Source organism: Pan troglodytes, chromosome 4 (genome assembly GCF_028858775.2).
Source record: "Pan troglodytes isolate AG18354 chromosome 4, NHGRI_mPanTro3-v2.0_pri, whole genome shotgun sequence".
Lineage (NCBI taxonomy): Eukaryota > Metazoa > Chordata > Mammalia > Primates > Hominidae > Pan > Pan troglodytes.
The window spans coordinates 109,811,448-109,831,144 of record NC_072402.2 but is presented as its reverse complement, the minus strand read 5'-3'; positions in this window follow the sequence as shown (position 1 = coordinate 109,831,144).

Sequence of the window (19,697 nt, the reverse complement as noted above, 5' to 3'; positions counted from 1 at the left end):
CTTCCCCTTTGTAATTAGTTAAGTACTTTGTGTGGAGAAATGTTGAGTTTATATAAATGTTTCTCAGCAAACTATCTCCTATTACTTTTAGTACCCATTGTTGATTCTTGCCTGATTCAATTATTACTATGATGGCTGCAATTTTTAAATTCTCTTATTTCTTTAATATTTATTAAAAAGAAATATATATTCCTACATATTTCTATCAGCTTGGATGCACAGATTGGAACACTTTATTATCGCTATTTATTTTAATGCTGAAATTGATACAGTTTTGGCCAGTAAGAACCTTCAAGCTGTTCTTGTGTTTTTTATGACAACAACTGATCATATGATGCCTTCTGCAAGACTTGGTGGTGTTTGCAAAAACTATGGGAGGCACAGAATGTCTGGTTGTCTGTATTTTTGTCATGTGAACATACTGTATCTCTTAATTCATTGAGTTCAAAAATAATCATTACCCAGTGGTATAGGCCATAATAGAAAGGTAGAATTTGAGATAAGGAATTAGTTTCTTATCAATCTCTGAAGGTGACCAATGACTACTTTTTAGTATCATTATAAACTTATGGCTTAAATATGTTTCATAGATTTCAATTCATGGCAATTATTGTCTTTATTGAAGCTCATCTTTAACCAGTGGAAGTCTCTCCAAGTTCTTGAATTTTTTGATGTAACCCTAATAATCTTTGATAGTGGCTTCTTATCTGGCATGACAAAATATTCCAGATTTATTTTATATATTTCTTGTTCTAACCCTGTAATCAGCCATTTGAGACTGTATCTCAATCTCTCAAAAAATTTTCACCCCCAAGAAAAAATTAAAATGTTTTAATTAAGCTAAAATTAATATCTAATAACTAAAGTTAAAGTAATTAAATTAAATACTAAGAAATAAGATTTTTTTTCAGGTTGGGTTGAGCTTTGGAAGATCACAAACAATTGTAAGACTTTTTTCATCCCCCGTAAACCATTTTTTTCCCCTTTGGGGGCAATGTCACCCCTACTGAGAATCATGCTGTAAAATGCCCTAGTAGAAATGATATTTTAAGACCACAATCTGAGCACTAGGAATACCTCAGTGCTATAGGGCTTTTACTGAATCCTTTACTTGTTAATTACATGTGTACCTTCTTTCTTCCATGCTGAGAATCCCATAATTATTAACTTTATTCTACATTATGCCACAACAAACTCATAATAGCAATGCTAATACTACTACCACCAACATGACTACTCCAAACAATTAAAAATTTTCTCTGCATATGCTCTCCATACCCTTCCTGCCCCTCTTCCCCCTTTAAAATGATTGCACCATCTATGTTAAACACTCTGCAGGATATTATCCAGGAGAACTTCCCCAATCTAGCAAGGCAGGCCAACATTCAAATTCAGGAAATACAGAGAATGCCACAAAGATACTCCTCAAGAAGAGCAACTCCAAGACACATAATTGTCAGATTCACCAAAGTTGAAAGGAAGGGAAAAATGTTAAGGGCAGCCAGAGAGAAAGGTCGGGTTACCCACAAAGGGAAGCCCATCAGACTAACAGCTGATCTCTCGGCAGAAACTCTGCAAGCCAGAAGAGAGTGGGGGCCAATATTCGACATTCTTAAAGAAAAGAATTTTCAACCCAGAATTTCATATCCAGCGAAAGTAGGTTTCATAAGTGAAGGAGAAATAAAATACTTTACAGACAAGCAAATGCTGAGAGATTTTGAACTTACAGTCATCAATACTAAACTCTCTCCCTCTGTTTTAATAGTAATCCAGTTTTAGTTTTACAAGAACTTAATCCTTACCACTTAATCCTTACTGTACTTAATCCTTATCACTATGCCTTATGGTAATCTCTCTCTGGCCATTCAGGTTGTGTGAAGCTTGTCCTTTAGTAGATTCTAGTAGAAAAGCTCATGGGAACACTAATTCCCTGTTTTTTGTTGTTGTTGTTTTTCACATTGATATTGATTTGTCTATGCCCTAATATTTGAATGTTAGATGGGGCTGAATAACATCTTTGACTCAGTTTCTTTCTCAGAATGTCTTAGCTATGTTACCTCATTTTCTTTCTTTGCTTTTCTTTCCTTTTTTTTTTTTTTTTTTTGAGACGGAGTCTCGTTCTTGTCGCCCAGGGCGCAGTGCAGTGGCCCCATCTCGGCTCGCTGCAACCTCCGCTTCTCAGGTTCAAGTGATTCTCCTGCTTCAATCCCCCAAGTAGCTGGGATTATAGGTGCCTGCCACCATGCCCGGCTAATTTTCTGTATTTTTAGTAGAGATGGGTTTTCACCATGTTGGGCAGGCTGGTCTCGATCTCTTGATCTTATGATCTGTCCACCTCGGCCTCCCAAAGTGCTGGGATTAGAGGCGTGAGCCACCGCACTCAGGCTGTTACCTCATTTTCCTGTGTAAAAGGAAATGTATAAGTATTGTATAAAACAATGCCTGATGATGATAATTAATGAGATGGCAATTTAGTTTTCTTTCCTCTATAAGTCACTTGTTCTTCTTTTTTTTAAATGCCTAATGGATATTTCACTTCTTCTTTAAACTCCAGAAATTCTACTAGCATATGTCTTGTTGTTAGTAATTATGAACCTTCATACGTAGTTTAGGGGATTTTTTTTTTTTTCAATTGATACAGAGTCTTGCTCTGTCGCCCAGGCTGGGATGCAGTGGCATGAACATGGCTCACTTCAACCTCCACCTCCTGGGCAAGTAATCCTTCTGCCTTAGCCTCCCAAGCAGCTGGGACCGCAGGAATGAACCATCATACTTGACTAAAAAAAAATGTTTTTGTAGAGATGGGGTTTCACCGTGTTGTCCAGGATGGTCTCAAACTCCTGTGCTCAAGCAATCCTCCCAGCTCAGCCTCCCAAAGTGCTGGGCTTACAAATGTGACCCACTGTGCCCAGCTGGGAAAATTTTAAGGAAAGTTTTATTAAATTATAGTTTTTAGTAAATGTTCTCAAATCTTGCTTAGGTTTTCTTTTTTCAGGGACTCCTTTTATCAGTATGAATCGTCTTTGCTTATGTTCAATATTTACCACTTTGTCTTAAATCATTTTTAACTGTCTTCATTGCTTTTATATTTTTGTCTTAATTCCCTTTTAATTTTGAAAATAATCCTTCTTTTCATCTTATAATTCTCATAAGACATTACATACTACGTATATTTGCTTTTCTGCTCCTTCAAGTTTATTCTTCATTACTAAAATGGTTTTTAAAAAATTTATTTTGAATTATTTTTTGAGCTGTCACTTCATTTATGAGTTTTTTTGGATTCTGATGTTCTTTCATATCTTATACTATTTCTTAATATCTAATAGCTCATTTTGAAGTAGTTTGTCTGATATGTGGGCACATTTTTCTGGCATGCTTTCATTATTGGTAGTGTTTTTCTGCTTCTTAGTCTTTTTTTTTTTCTTAAGGCGTGAAATTTGACCTCAATTGTTGTCTCTCCAAATTTTTATGAGAAATTAGTTTTTCTCAACTTTTAAAATGCATGGGCCAGGATAGTATTTCTAACTTCTCATAGTTTTCCCTATTGTTGTTTTCAGGTATACCCAAGCAAGATAGTGTCTTGCTTTCTGAGATTTCCTGGCCTCTTTCCATAAGCCCCTTCTCCTCTTTTGTCTTAACACTATCCTGCTCAATTTGATATACCCCCAGGAGTTTCATCCCAATGTGGGGGTTCTGTTCTGGAAGAGAGCCCCAGCTGATCACTTCTGAAAGTTCATAGACTGCTCCATTCAATTCAAAGCTTATGAAATACTTATTTTTCTCACCTGTTTTAGATTTGGAAACTTGGCTAGTTTCTGCCTCCATTCTCAAATACGCTCTCCACGCTTTCCAGTGAATACTGGTTGGCTATTTGGAGGCTCTCCCATTCGCAGGTTCCTCACTTGCTCTGTGGATTACTCTGCTTTCTCCCACACAGATTTGATACCATGCAGGTCTCTGGTGGATGTTGGTGACTTGTCCTCACACGTTTCCATTTTGAGGTTGGGAACATCTTATCTACTTTTGCTCTAAGCATTTCCATTGGTTTTTGTTTATTTGTTTGCTTGTTTGTTTTTTGGTTTTGCCATTTAGTTGCCCTTTCTTTTTCTGATGCTGGCATTTGGGAGTTTAAAAAACTATGTCACTGCTATTGCCATGATTTTTCAGAATTCATAAATTTTTTTTTGACATTTACCATCCATCATGCAGGCTGTGGCAATATTGCTTCTTACCTGAAAATGAGAAGATACAAATGTGAGTCACAGACTTTTTTCGTAGCATGAAAACAGTATTAATCTTACCACCTTGTTTTAGAGATGAAGAAACCAAAGGCCATGTTGGTTCCTTTGTTTATTTATCAATTTATGTTCAAAGAGATCTGATAATAAGGAATGCATTTGGAATTTAATGTAGCAGGGTACTTGAAATATTTTAGGAGCTCTGTATATTTTTATTGTGCATATTCAAATCAAATAGACATTTCTCTATGCTCCTTGAATCCATGAAGTTTGTATTAAAAATGTGAAGTTATGTTCTTATTGACCATAATTCAACATATTCCACTAAGCATACAATGAAACGGTCTTTCATTATTATTTAGTTTCCTTCAAGCTGAGCTTGGAAATAAAGAGCTTTTAAGGACAAGAGGGGAAACGCTGAAATAAAAACAATAATTTAAAAGCCAGTTAATGTTTGTTTTGGGGGAGTGCATTTCTCTAACTGGAGGTTTATCACTTAAAGTTCTTCTAAGTATGGCCTGCCATATTTGTTCGTTTTAACAAAATTAAGATAATTAGAATAATGTAAGTAAGAGTTTTCACTTTTTGGTTTAGAGAGAAAAAAGTAATTTTAAAACATAAAGGCCAACTTGCTGTTTTCTTTTTATTCTTTTTGGAGAAATGTCTCTTGCTAGCGGAATTTAGGAAATGAAATAATTTATCATCATTTCAACAATAAGTTACCTGAGCCAAGATTTCAGAATGGACATAAAAATAATTTTCATATTTGTACTTTCATTTTTTTTTTTTTTTGAGAGGGAGTCTTGCACTGTTGCCCAGGCTGGAGTGCAGTGGCGCTATCTCCACTCACTGCAAGCTCCGCCTCCCGGGTTCACGCCATTCTTCTGCCTCAGCCTCCTGAGTAGCTGGGACTACAGGCGCCCACCACCGCACCAGGCTAATTTTTTGTATTTTTAGTAGAGATGGGGTTTCACCATGTTAGCCAGGATGGTCTCGATGTCCTCACCTTGTGATCCGCCCGCCTCGGCCTCCCAAAGTGCTGGGATTACAGGCGTGAGCCACCGTGCCCAGCCCGTACTTGTATTCTTTAATGATGCCTACTTCCCAGTTAGGTCATTTCTATACTCTTGCTTGGTTATTACTAAGCCAAGAAAAGAGAATCTGTGCTGAGGACGTATTTATGAATTGGCACTGAAAGAATCCACATTTTCCAAGGACCAAAATCTTCAAGGAGAATTAGGAAAACTGTTGAATGACCACCCAAAGAACACCATAGTAAATAATATACAGTAAAAAGGAATAGAAGAAGAGAGACAAAAGGAAAAATACAGGGAGATGAAATTGTGGAGGTCATTGTACAGCAGATTACAACTATTGGGCAAAACTAGAATGCCATTGTGTACCTCCCTATTTCTCTTGCACAAGGGAGAAACACACACACACACACACCCCTGGAATGACCTTTCAGTTTCAAAGCCACATTTAGATACAGCTTTTATATATATTTCTGAGGGAAAAATTGAGGTGGGAAAAAGGAGGGAAAGAAAATTACTGGTTATACTAGAGATAGTTTACTGGAATTTAGGGACATTTCTTAGAGTCATATTTTGGCACAATCACTATAGCTGTCATTGATCAGGTCTTCTCAACTCAGAGATGTACAGGGTTTTCAATATTTGCATTTTGTATTGCACATTGAGTTGTAATTATTTATTATATTGAAACCTTCCACAAATAATGATACTGAGGGCTTAAAACTTCTAATGTCTGTGTAGTGATAATGAATAGATTAATTATGCCACGTCTATTGAACTGTGTCACAGAAACCAAACTTGTAAAAATGCAGGCTTAAACTTTGAGATCACAAGTCTGTATCAGCAAGAGTACTTTGATTGCAGGTAACACTAAAGCTGAGGTAAGCAACAGAGGAGATTTAACGGTTTATGTAACTGGAAGTCCCGAGTTAGGGCAGACTTAAGATTGGTTTGATTCACCAATTCAAAAATGGCATGAAGGGCCCATTTTCCTACCGTTTTCCTTTTCTGCTTTCTTGGTTTCATTTTTATACTAAGGTGGAGTGCCGAAAAGGATGTTGAAACACTACAAAATGTTATGACTGCCAGCTACTCCCAGGATCACATGCTTCCTCATCCAAATCCAGACAGACAGGGAGAGAGCTGGCTTCTCAGAGCTCTCTTAGAAATGCATCCATCAAGTATTTCTGTTATGTCTGAGAAATCATGATTTTTCTAACTTTATTTTTTTATTATTGACATTCTACCTCAAAAGTTTTTCCTTTCCTTCCCTCCTTCCTTCCTTTATTTTTTGTCTTTCTTCCTTTTTCATTTCAATATGGATTTATAGATTATTATTTTATCCAATGTATTATCATCTGCTATGATCATTATTTTAATGCTCAAACTCTCCCAGTTTTGGTCATACTTTGAGCACTTCTTACTTTCTGAAACAATGAGATGTTCTCAGCTCATTTTGTACTTTTCCTATCCTTGTCTTGGAATCAGTCATTTCTCCAAGGTAGTCCTATTCCTTTGAGTGGAGAATAGTGTTTAGAATTTAAGATCTAGGCAGCCACATGTGCTTGTTGCTACTGAGTTGTTTTTAAATCTAGGCCCTCTGTCAGAAGGTGGAGGGAGGGAGGAGGGAGAGGACCAGAAAAAATAACTAATGGGTACTAAGCTTAATACCTGAGTGAGAAAATAATCTGTATCACAAACCCCCATGACATAAGTTTACCTATATAACAAACCTACACGTGTACCCCTCAACTTAAATAAAACTTAAAAAAATTCTAGGCCCTCTTAGAAACTTAGATAAGAAACACACACACTCACACTCACATAATTTCTTAAAAGATTGATGATATCTTAAGAGGTTTCAGGGTCAATTTGCTATTTAACTGTAGTTGAAAATGAAAGGCAGTTTATTGATCTTATGATTCTAGTTTGGCAAAATATATGTAAAATGAACCATTAAACACCTTTAACCAATAATAGAATTTGAGCCCCTCAAATGATGTGTCTGCACTTAAAAACTCAACAAATGATCTATTTGTAACCTACGGTCACTAAAGAACTAAAGATTAGACCTGGGCCATTGATGTTAACCAATAAAAACAAAGCTTTGTCTATATCTATATATCTATGTGTGTATCTATTTTGGTATGTGACCGTGAAATAGATTTGAAGTTATCATGTCCATTTTACAGACAGGAAATCAGAGAAGACCCTTAGAGTTTTAGTTACAGTCTTACTAGGATATGCTTTCTGATCATTAGTTCAACTTGTGTTTCAGTCTTTGCTGCTTTGTGAACAATGCAATTTTATGGGACAACCCCATCATTTTAAGCAGTGAATACCTTTTACACGCTTTCTTTTGGTAACTGCAAATGTCTTGTCAAGGAGTCTAGCTCACTGAGGCTTTCAGAGGCTAGTCAGTATACAAAGTTGTAAAAAAAAATTTGAATCCTGAAATTTAGGAGGCTATATGCATCTTCTTGATATGTACCTCAACAGTGTTTGTCAAGCTTAGGGTCTTCTGCATGGAGTTAGGAAGGTTTCTTAGCTTTCTTTCCAGGAACACTTTCTGGTTACTCATTGGCCTAATTCATAATTGTGTGTTCCAATTTTAAGCTATACGTCGTGCTTGGTATCAAGTCATAGTACATGCCCTGTGGTGTTGAAATTTGTTAGGAAGTTAGATACGTGGTTCTGTGGAAGTAAGAAATGGCATATATGAGTGATACAATTAATCACAGACGCATAGGCTTCCTTTCTGAGAGAATTTAAAAGATTTTTAAATCCACAGGTACTCCTCTTTCAATAAAGAATCAGTTCAGGATAAAGTTGTAGAAGAATTTCTTCACTCCCTGTGGAGCAGATTTAGACAGCCTACCAGGGGCAAAGTTGGCTTCCTGTATAAAAGGGAAAACATTTTTCAAAGTCTTGTATTTAGATCTTAAGGATTACCCAGTTGACCTAATGCTAAATGACAAGTTAATGGGTGCAGCACACCAGCATGGCACATGTATACATGTGTGACTAACCTGCACATTGTGCACATGTACCCTAAAACTTAAAGTATAATAAAAAAAAAGGATTACCGAGTTGAAACTTCTTAATTAAAAGCAGGAAGCAAATAATGTGCTAAAGGGTGGTAGAGAGATCCAGGAGATATAAGAAAGAGTGGATATTTATAGCTTTCTTTATAAAAGAAAACGTGTAAACTACTTGAACCCTCTTAAAACACTTCAATCTAATTAACTCTCACCATTATATTTCAGTGAGATTAATTTAGAAATATTCTTAAGTTCTATATTCAAAAGAAGAAGGAAAAAATCCATAAATTATGGTTGACTTGTGTGTTAACTGAATTCATTTAGGGTGACTCTGTTTAGTAAGTATACATTACATCTCTAACAGGTACTAGTCACAAGACATTGAAATTTTTTTATTTTAATTTTTGTGGGTACATAGTAGGTGTATATGTTTATGGGGTACATGAGATATTTTGATACAGGCATGCAATGCATAATAATCACATCATGTAAAATGGGGTATCCATCCCTAAAGTATTTATCCTTTGTGTTACGAACTACCCAATTTTACTTTAGTTATTTTGAAATGTACAATTAAATATTCTTGATTAGTCACCCATTGTGCTATCAAATACTGTCTTACTGTGTCTGTTTTTTTAATACCCATGAACCATTCTCACTTATGCCCCCAACGCCCCCAATACCCTTCCCAGTCTTTGAAAACCACCCTTTTGCTCCTTATCTTCATGAGTTCAATTGTTTTGATTTTTAGATCCTGCAAATAAGTGAGAACATGTGATGTTTGTTTTTCTATGCCTGGTTTATTTCACTTAAAATAGTGATTTCCAGTTTAGTGATCCATGTTATCGCAAATGACAGCATCTCATTTTTCTTTATGACTGGATAGCACTCTTTTGTATATAAGTACCACATTTTCTTTATGCATTCATCTGTTGATGGAAACATAGATTACTTCCAAATCTTAGCTCTTGTAAACAGTGCTGAAACAAACATAGGAGTGCAGATACCTCTTTGATATACTTATTTTTCTTTCCTCTAAGATATACCAAACTTCCTTTGAGCTGGAACATATGGCAGCTCTATTTTCAGTTTTTCAGAACCTTCAAATTTTTCTCCATAGTGGTTGTACTAACTTAATTTCTTACAAAACAGTGTGCAAGGGTTCCCTTTACTTCACATCCTTGTCAGAGTTTGTTATTGCCTGTCTTTTGGATATAAGACGTTTTTACTGAGGTGAGATGATTGCTCATTGTAGTTTTGATTTGCATTTCTGTAATCAATAATGTTGAGCACCTTTTCATATATCTGTTTGCCATTTGTATGTTTTCTTTTGAGTTATGTCTATTTAAATATTTTTTGCCCATTTTAAAATCAAATTATTGGATTTTTTCCTATAGTTGTTTGAGTTCCTTATATATTCTGGTTATTAATCCCTTGTCAGACGAGTAGTATGCAGACATTTTCTCCCATTCTGTGGGTTGTCTCTTCGCTTGGCTGATCATTTCTTTTGTTGTGCAGAAGCTTTTTAACTTGATATGATCCCATTTGTCTGTTTTTGGTTTAGTTGTCTGTGTTATGGGATTTTGCTTAAGAAAGTTTTGCCCAGAGCAATGCCCTGGAGAGTTTCCCTATGTTTTCTTATAGTAGTTTCATACTTTGAGGTCTTAGATTTAAGTCTTTAATCTGTTTTGATTTGATTTTTGTATATGGAAAGAGACAGGGGTGTAGCTTCATTCTTCTGCACATGGATATCCAGTTTTCCCAGCATAACTTATTGAAGAGATTGTCTGTTCCTTGGTGTATATTCTTAGGACCTTTGTTGAAAATGAATTCACTGTCTGTGGATTTGTTTCTGGTTTCTCTATTCTGTTCCATTGTTCTATGTGTCTGTTTTTATGCAAGTACCATGCTGTTTTGGTTACTATAGCTCTGTGGTATAATTTGAAGCCAGGTAATGTGATTTCTCCAGTTCTTTTTGTTTAGGGTAGCCTTGGCTATTCTGTCTCCTTTGTGGTTTCATAAAATTTTATGATTTTCTTTTCTATTTCTGTGAAGAATGCCATTGACATTTTGATAGGGATTGCATTAAGTGTGTAGATTGCTTTGGGTAGTATGGACATTTTAACAATATCGATTCTTCTTATCCATGAACATGGAATATCTATCCATTTTTTGGTGTTCTCTTCAATTTTTTTCATCAGTGTTTTATAGTTTTTATTGCAGAGATCTTTGATTTCTTTGGTCGAGTTGATTCCTATGTAATTTTATTTGTGACTATTGTAAATGGAATTACTTTTTAAATTTTTCAGATTTTCACTGTTAGCATATAGAAATGCTACTGATTTTTGTATGTTGATTTTGTATGCTTCAACTTTACTGAATTTGGCAGTTCTAATAGTATTTTGTTGGTGTCTTTAGATTTTAATATAAGATTATATCATCTTCAAACAAAGACAGTTTAACTTCTTCCTTTCCAATTTGGATGCTCTTTATGTCTTTCTCTTGTCTGATTGCTTTAGCTAGGACTTCTAGTACAATGCTAAATAACAGTGATGAAAGTAGACATCCTTGGCTGGGTGCGGTGGCTCACACCTAAAATCCTAGCACTTTGGGAGGCTGAGGCATGCAGATCACAAGGTCAGGAATTTGAGACTAGCTTGTCCAACATGGTGAAACTCTGTCTCTACTAAAAGTTAGCCAGGCGTGGTGGTGCATGCCTATAGTCCCAGCTACTCAGAAAGCTAAGGCAGGAGAATCGCTTGAACCTGCTGGGAAGTGGAGGTTGCAGTGAGCTGAGATTGTGCCACTGCGCTCCAGCCTGGGTGACAGAATGAGAGACTGTCTCAAAAAAAAAAAAAAAAAAAGAAAGTGGACATCCTTGTCATGTTCCAGATCTTAGAGGAAAGGCTTTCACTTTTCCCCCATTTAATATGATACAAACTGTGAGCCTGTTGTATATGGCTTTTATTATATTGAGGTATGTTCCTTCTATACTCAATTTTTGGGAAGTTTTTATTATGAAGGAATGTTGAATTTTATCAAATGCTTTTTCAGCATCAATTGAAATGATCATATGGTTTTCATCTTTCATTCTGTTAATATGTATTATAGTGATTGATTAGCATATATTGAACCATCCTTGCATCCCAGGGATAAATCTCACTTGGCCGTGATGAATGATCTTTTTAACGTACTGATGAATTTGGTTTGCTAGTATTTTGTTGATACAGGTCGGTATCTCAATATTCATCAGAAATAGGGCCCTGTACTTGTTTTTCTTTGATGTGTATTTTTCTGGTTTTGGTATTAGAGTAATACTGGCCTTGTAGAATAAGTTTGGAAGTATTCTCTCCTCCTGTATTTTTCAGAATAGTTTGAAAAGGATTGGTATTAGTTCTTCAAATGTTTGGTAGATTTCAGCAGTGAAGCCATTGGGTCTTGGGCTTTTCTCTGTGGGGAGACTTTTAAATTATGACTTTGATCTTGTTACTTGTTATTGGTCTGTTCAGGTTTTGGATTTCTTCCTGGTTCAATTTTGGTGGGTTGTATGTGTCTAGGAATTTGTCCATTTCTTCTAGATTTTCCAGTTCATTGGCATATAGTTGTTCATATTATCCACAAATGATCCTTTGCATTTCCGTGGTTTCAGTTGTAATGTCTCCATCTCTGATTTTATTTATTTGGACCTTCTCTCTTTTTTTCTTAGTCTGGCTAAAGATTTGTCAATTTTAACTTTTCAAAAAACCAACTTTTTGCTTTTTGTATTGTTATCTTCATTTCAAATTTATTTATTTCTGCTCTGATCTTTATTATTTCTTCTGTTAATTTGGATTTCATTTGCACTTATTTTTCTAGTTTTTTAAAGATGAATCATTAAGAAGGTTGTCTTCTTTTTTGATGTAGTCACTTATAGCTATAAATTTCCCTCTTAGTACTCCTTTTGCTGTATCCCGTAGGTTTTGTCTTCTTGTTTCCATTATCATTTGTTTCAATAAATTTTCGGTTTCCTTAGTTTTCTCATTGATCTCCAGGTCATTCAGAAGCGTATTGTTTAATTTCTGTGTATTTGTATAGTTTCAAAAAATCCTTGTTACTGATTTCTAGTTTTATTTCATGTAGTCAGAGGAAATGCTTGATTTATTTCAATTTTTTTGAAAGTTTTGAGACTTGTTTTGTGACCTAACCCTTGATCTATCCTTGAGAATAACCCATGTGCTGAGGAAAGGAATGTGTATTCTGCAGTTATTGAATGAATTATTCTATACATATCTATTAGGTCCATTTCTATAGTGCAGATGAAGTTCAATGTTTCTTTGTTGTTTTTCTGTCTGGAAAATCTGTTTATTGATGAAAGTGAGATTATTGAAGTCTCCAGCTATTATTGTATTGGTATCTCTCTCCTTAGCTCTAATAATATTTGCCTTATATATCTGGGTGTTCCAGTGTTGGGTGCATATATATTTAAAATTGTCATATCCTCTTGCTGAAATAACCCCTTTTTCATTATATAATGGCCGTTTTTTGGTCTCTTCTTATAGTCTTAAAATCTATTTTAGCTGATAAAAGTATAGCTACTCCTGCTCTCTTTTGGTTTCCATTGGCATGGAATATCTTTTTCCATTCCTTTATTTTCAGTTTATGTGTGTCTTTATAGGTGAAATATGTTTTTTGTAGGCAAAAGATGATTGGGTTGTCATTGTCTTTTTTTAATCCAGTCATCCACTCTGTCTTTTGATTGGAGAGTTTAGTCCATTTACATTGAATGTCATTATTGATAAGACTGATTCCTGCCATTTTGTTATTTATTCTCTGGTTGTTTTGTGGTCTTTTCCTTTATTTTTTCTTTCTTGTCTTCCTTTATCTCTGGTGATATTATTTAGTTTCTTGCTTTTTATTTTTTCTGTATTCATTGTATGTTAGTTTCAGGTTACCAAGATGTTTGCAAATACTGTCTTACAACTCAGTATTTTAAGTTGATAACAATGCTGTTTGCATAAACAAACAAGCAAAAAGAAAACTAATAAAGACTCCATACCTTAACTTTTTTCCCTTACTTTTAAACTTTTTATTGTTTCTATTTATATCATTGTACTGTCTACATCTTGAAAAGTTATTGTAGTTATTACTTTTGGTTTATTGTTTGGTCTTTCTACTTAGGAGAAGTTAACACACCACAGTTACAGTGTTATAATTTTCTGTGTACTTACTATTACCAGTGAGTTTTGTACCTTCAGATGATTCCTTGTTGCTCATTAATATTCTTTTCTTCTGGGTTGAAGATTTCCTTTGAGCATTTCTTGTAAGACTGGTTTGGTGTTGATGAAATCCCTCTGCTTTTTTTGTGGAAAGTCTTTATTTCTCTGTCATGTTTGAAGGATATTTTTACCAGATATACTATCCTAGAATAAAAGTTTTTTTTTTTCCTTCATTGCTTTAATATTGTCATGCCACACTCTCCTGGCCTGTAAGGTTTCCACTGAAAAGTCTGTTGATAGATGTATTGGAGCTCCATTGTGTGTTATTTCTTTTCTCTAGTTGCTTTTAGGATCCTTTCTTTATCCTTAACCTTTTGGAGTTTGATTATTAAATGCCTTGAGACAGTCTTCTTTGCATTAAATCTACTTGGTGTTCTATAACCTTCTTGTACTTGGGTATTCATATCTTTCTCTAGGTTTGGGAAGTTCTCTGTCATACATTTGAATTAACTTTTTACCCCTATCTCTATCTCCTCTTTAAAGCCAATAACTCTTAGATTTGCCCTTTTGAAGCGATCATCTAGATCCCACAGGTGGGATTCATTGTTTCTTAGTCTCTTTTCTTTTGTGTTCTCTGACTGTGTATTTTCAACTAGCCTGTCTTCACCCTCACTAATTCTTTCTTCTGCTTGATTACTTCTATTAAAAGACTCTGATGCATTCTTCAGTATGCTAATTGCATTTTTCAGCTCCAAAATTTCTTCTTGATTCTTTTGAATTATTTCAGTTGCTAATTGCATTTTTCACCTCCAAAATTCTCCAATCTGCTTGTTAAATTTATGATAGAATTCTGAGTTCCTTCTCTGAGATATCTTGAATTTCTTTGTGTTTCCCCAAAATAGCTACTTTGAATTTTTTTTCTGAAAGGTCATATATCTTTGTCCAAAATTGGTCCCTGGTGCCTTACTTAGTTCATTTGGTGAGGTCATGTTTTCCTGGATGGTGTTGATGCTTGTAGATGTTCTTTGATGTCTAGGCATTTAAGAGTTAGGCATTCATTGTAGTCCTCTCAGTCTGGGCCTGTTTGTACCTGCCCTTCTTGGAAGGCTTTCCAGATATTCAAAAGAACTTGGGTTTTATTCCAAAAGCAATGGCAACAAAAGCCAAAACTGAGAAATGGGATCTAATTAAACTAAAGAGTTTCTGCGCAGAAAAAGAAACTACCATCAGAGTGAACAGGCAATCTACAGAATGGGAGAAAATTTTTACTATCTACCCATCTGACAAAGGGCTAATACCCAGAATCTACAAAGAACTTAAACAAATTTACAAGAAAACATCAAACAACCCCATCAAAAAGTGGGCAAAAGTTATGAACAGACACTTCTCAAAAGAAGACATTTATGCAGCCAACAGACACATAAAAAAAATGCTCATCATCACTGGTCATCAGAGAAATGCAAATCAAAACCACAATGAGATACCACCTCACACCAGTTAGAATGGTGATCATTAAAAAGTCAGGAAACAACAGGTGCTGGAGAGGATGTGGAGAAATAGAAACACTTTTACACTGTTGGTGGGACCGTAAACTAGTTCAGACATTGTGGAAGACAGTGTGGCGATTTCTCAAGGATCTAGAACTAGAAATACCATTTGACCCAGCCATCCCATTACTGGGTATATACCCAAAGGATTATAAACCATGCTGCTATAAAGGCACATGCACATGTATGTTTATTGTGGCACTATTCACAATAGCAAAGACTTGGAACCAACCCAAATGCCCATCAATGATAGACTGGATTAAGAAAATGTGGCACATATACACCATGGAATACTATGCAGCCATAAAAAAGGATGAGTTCATGTCCTTTGCAGGGACATGGATGAAGCTGGAAGCCATCATTCTCAGCAAACTGTCACAAGGACAAAAACCAAACACCGCATGTTCTCATGCATAGGTGGGAATTGAACAATGAGAACACTTGGACACAGGAAGGGGAACATCACACACCAGGGCCTGTTGTGGGGTGGGGGGGAGGGGGAGGGATAGCATTAGGAGATATACCTAATGTAAATGACAAGTTAATGGATGCAGCACGCCAACATGGCACATGTATACATATGTAACTAACCTGCACATTGTGCACATGTACCCTAGAACTTAAAGTATAATAATAATAAATTATTTATGTTAACTTTATGTATTTATTTATTTATTGAGATAAAGTCTTACTTTGTCACCCAGGCTGGAGGGCAGTGGTATGATCTCGGCTCACTGCAACCTCTGCCTCCCAGGCTCAAGTGATCCTCCTGCCTCAGCCTTCTGAGTAGTAGGGAACACAGGCACATGCCACCATGCCTAACTAATTTTTGTATTTTTTGTAGAGAATAGGTTTTGTTATGTTGTCCAGGCTGGTTTTAAACTTCTGGACTCAAATGACCTGCCTGCTTCAGCCTCCGAAAGTGCTGGGATTACAGACATGAGCCACAGTGCCTGGCCTGATTTTTGGTTCTTATGAAGGTGATTTGTTTGGTGTAGACAGTTGTTGGCATCCTTGCAGGAGAGTGGGGGACACTCAGTGGAAGCCTTTTATTCCACCGTCTTGCTCTGCCCCCAAAAGATACTTTTAGAAGTAGAGGTCTTGCATTTTTATGTTTTATTCCTTTTCATTTTTATTCCACTGTGAATGAGAAGTGATTGGCTGTATGTAACTTAGAGCAATTCATTATACTTCATTCTGTTTATTATATACACAAAGAATATTTCTTCTGTGGGCACTGCCTCAAATGTCTGATGGTTCTATAGATGACATTTCTTTACTTTGAAAATATTGTTTAGTGGTTTTCTGAAAGAGTTCTGTCTGGTCATCTAAACTTTGGCTGAAAAGGTAAAGCATATGTACAGAGAATTTTACTACTAAATATTGTTATTGTAAAGATTTATTATTCTATATGAGAAAGTAAGAAACTGTTGTATCCCCCTTATTTTTTAAAGTTAGATTTTCTCAAAGCTCCCATCCTAGTAGATTGCACCGAAATTCTATCTCAATTATTAATAAGGCTCTTTCCCTACCACCCAAATCACCAAAATGTCCTGGGGGTGCACCACAATCTACAACATTATGTTCCTCTGGTCTTTAATCTTCACTGCTCCTTTCCTCAGCCACATAGTAGCATTGTCATTTCTGTGCCAAGACAGGGCATATAATCTTTCCCCAAGGCACTCAGGGATATGATTCTTAATATTCTATGCTCATGTCTTTTCTACAGTTCACTTTTAAGATATGTCAGAAAGCAAGTCACTTTTTGGGGAGCGAATGCCGTCAGCACATCTCTGTTGCAATAAACTATGGTTCTCCCACTCTTCAAGAGAAGCTGTCCTACTTCCTTTTCCCCTACATCAAGTCCTCATCTCCCTCTTCTCTTTATCTGGAATGACCTAGTAATCTTTTTTATGTCTTTAAGTATTTGAACATAAAAGCCAGGGAGGGATATTATCTCAATAGTTTCTGTTTTATATTTGAACATACCTCACTTTTGAGGCAAGGCAAGGGAAAACATAAGCTTAGAAACCTGCTTGGGATGGAGGGAGAAAATTTCTATGGATGGGAGAACAAAAAAAATTGATATTTTGATAGGCTATTCAGCCTCATATTATTTTTCACTCCTTGAAAGAAAAATAAAAGACATAATGATATTTAATGTTTAACTTTTAGTAAGCACTCTCTCAAAATATTTTAGGAATCTAAAATAGCTTTGTTGTAGTCAATGTGTCCTGAGCAGAAGAAAGTTCTTACTTATGTAACTTCTTTTCTAAAGAAAGCTAGAGAAGTTGAGCAAATAAATCAGCCCAAGGTTAGAAGTAAGAGAGTGAGAGGAAGCCTCCTCTTCATGATGTGTGGGCTTGTCGGAGCAGACCTGCCTTCTGGAGAGGACCTTAGTAGGACTAGGGGTGAGATTAGGTGGACACCAGAAAAGTATAACACTTAATCCCAGACCTGAACTACTGGGTTGGCTATTTCTCCATATTATTTTGGTAATTCCTCTGGCTCTCTATCAACATGAATCTGTAGGAAGTGATATCCACAGAAATCCCAAGAAAGAATCTACCCCTCAAAGGAATTTAAGGACCTTATGAGACGACCATTTAAAAAAATCAGATGATTTATATTATTTATATGAAGTCTGTAGGAGGTGACTATTATCTAAATAAGGCCTGAAACTATAAAAATTCTAGAAGATCACATCAGAAAAAACCTTCTAGACATTGGCTTAGGCAAAGATTTCATGACCAAGAACCCAAAGCAAATACAACAAAAACAAAGATAAATGGGTGGGACTTAATTAAACTAAAGAACTTCTGCACAGCAAAAGGAACAGTCAGCAGAGTAAACAGACAACCTACAGAGAGGGAGAAAATATTCACAATCTATACATCCAACAAAGGACTAATATCCAGAATCTACAAGGAACTCAAACAAATCAGCACAAATAAAGCAAATAATCCCATCAAAAAGCGGGCTAAGGACATGAATAGACAATTCACAAAAATAAGATATACAAATGGCCAACAAACGTATGAAAAAATTATCAACATCACTAATAATCAGGGAAATGCAAATCAAAACCACAATGTGATACCATCTTACTCCCGCAAGGATGGCCCTTATCAAAAAATAAAAGAAAAAATAAATGTTGGCATAGACGTGGTGAAAAGGGAACACTTCTACACTGCTGGTAGAAATATAAACTAGTACAACCACTATGGAAAACAGTGTGGAGATTCCTTAAAGAACTAAAAGGACTACTATTTGATCCAGCAATCCCACTACTGGATATCTGCTCGGAGGAAAAGCCATTATACAAAAAACATACTTGCACATGCATGTTTATAGCAGCACAATTCACAATTGCAACATTGTGGAACCAGCCCAAATGCCCTTCAATCAACAAGTAAAGAAACTGTGATATATATATATATATATATATATATATATATATATATATATATATATATTAGCACAGGTATGTGATGGAATACTACTCAGCCATAAAAAGGAATAAATTAATGGCATTTGCAGCAGCCTGGGTGGGACTGGAGACTATTATTCTAAGTGAAGTAACTCAGGAATGGAAAACCAAAAATCATATGTTCTCACTCATAAGTGGGACCTAAGCTATGAGGATGTAAAGGCATAAGAATGCTACAATGGACTTTGTGGACTCAGTGGGAAAGAGTGGGAAGGGGGTGAGGGATAACAGACTACAAATTGGGTTCAGTATATACTGTTCAGGGGTTGAGTGCACTAAAATCTCTCACAAAGCACCACTAAAGAACTTATGTGACCAAATACCACCTGTTTCCCCCAAAAACCTATAGAAATAGAAAAAAAATATATTGGGTGAATCACCTGAGTTTAGGAGTTTGAGACCAGCCTGGCCAACATGGTGAAACTCTGTCTTTACTGAAAATGCGAAAATTAGCCAGGCATGGTGGCATGTACCTATAATCCAACCTACTCGGGAGGCTGAGACAGAATTGCTTGAACCCGGGAGGTGAAGTTTGCAGTGAGCCGAGATCGTGCCATTATAGTCCAGCCTGGGTGACAAGAGTGAGACTCAGTCTCTAAATAAATAAATAACCACAAATGAATAAAATATGAAGAATTAAATTTTTGCTTTAGTTCTAAGTGTTTTTTTGACATACCGTGCTACTACTTCATTGCAAAGCTAGAGAAATAAAGAAATGGGGTTAATAATTTTCTTTTGATTTCTAATTTTCATTTTTACAGAAAGGCATGAAAATCTTTGAATAAAATCTAAGACCCAAAGTGTAGAGATTGTTTACACACATGTAAAAGGAAAATACTACCACATACGTAGAGAAGGAGAACATAATTTCATTTTCTCTGTAAATATCTTGAAGAATGTATATTATTTAAATAATGAATTCTGCTTACTGATTTTTTTCTTTTTTTTTGAGGGGGATGGAGACTTGCTCTGTCACCCAGGCTGGAGTGCAGTGGCGTGATCTCAGCTTACTGCAACCTCGGCCTCCTGGGTTCAAGCGATTCTCCTGCCTCAGCCTCCCAAGTAGCTGGGATTACAGGCATGTACCAACATGCCCCGCTAATTTTTATATTTTTAGTAGAGACGGGGTTTCACCATGTTGGCCAGGCTGGT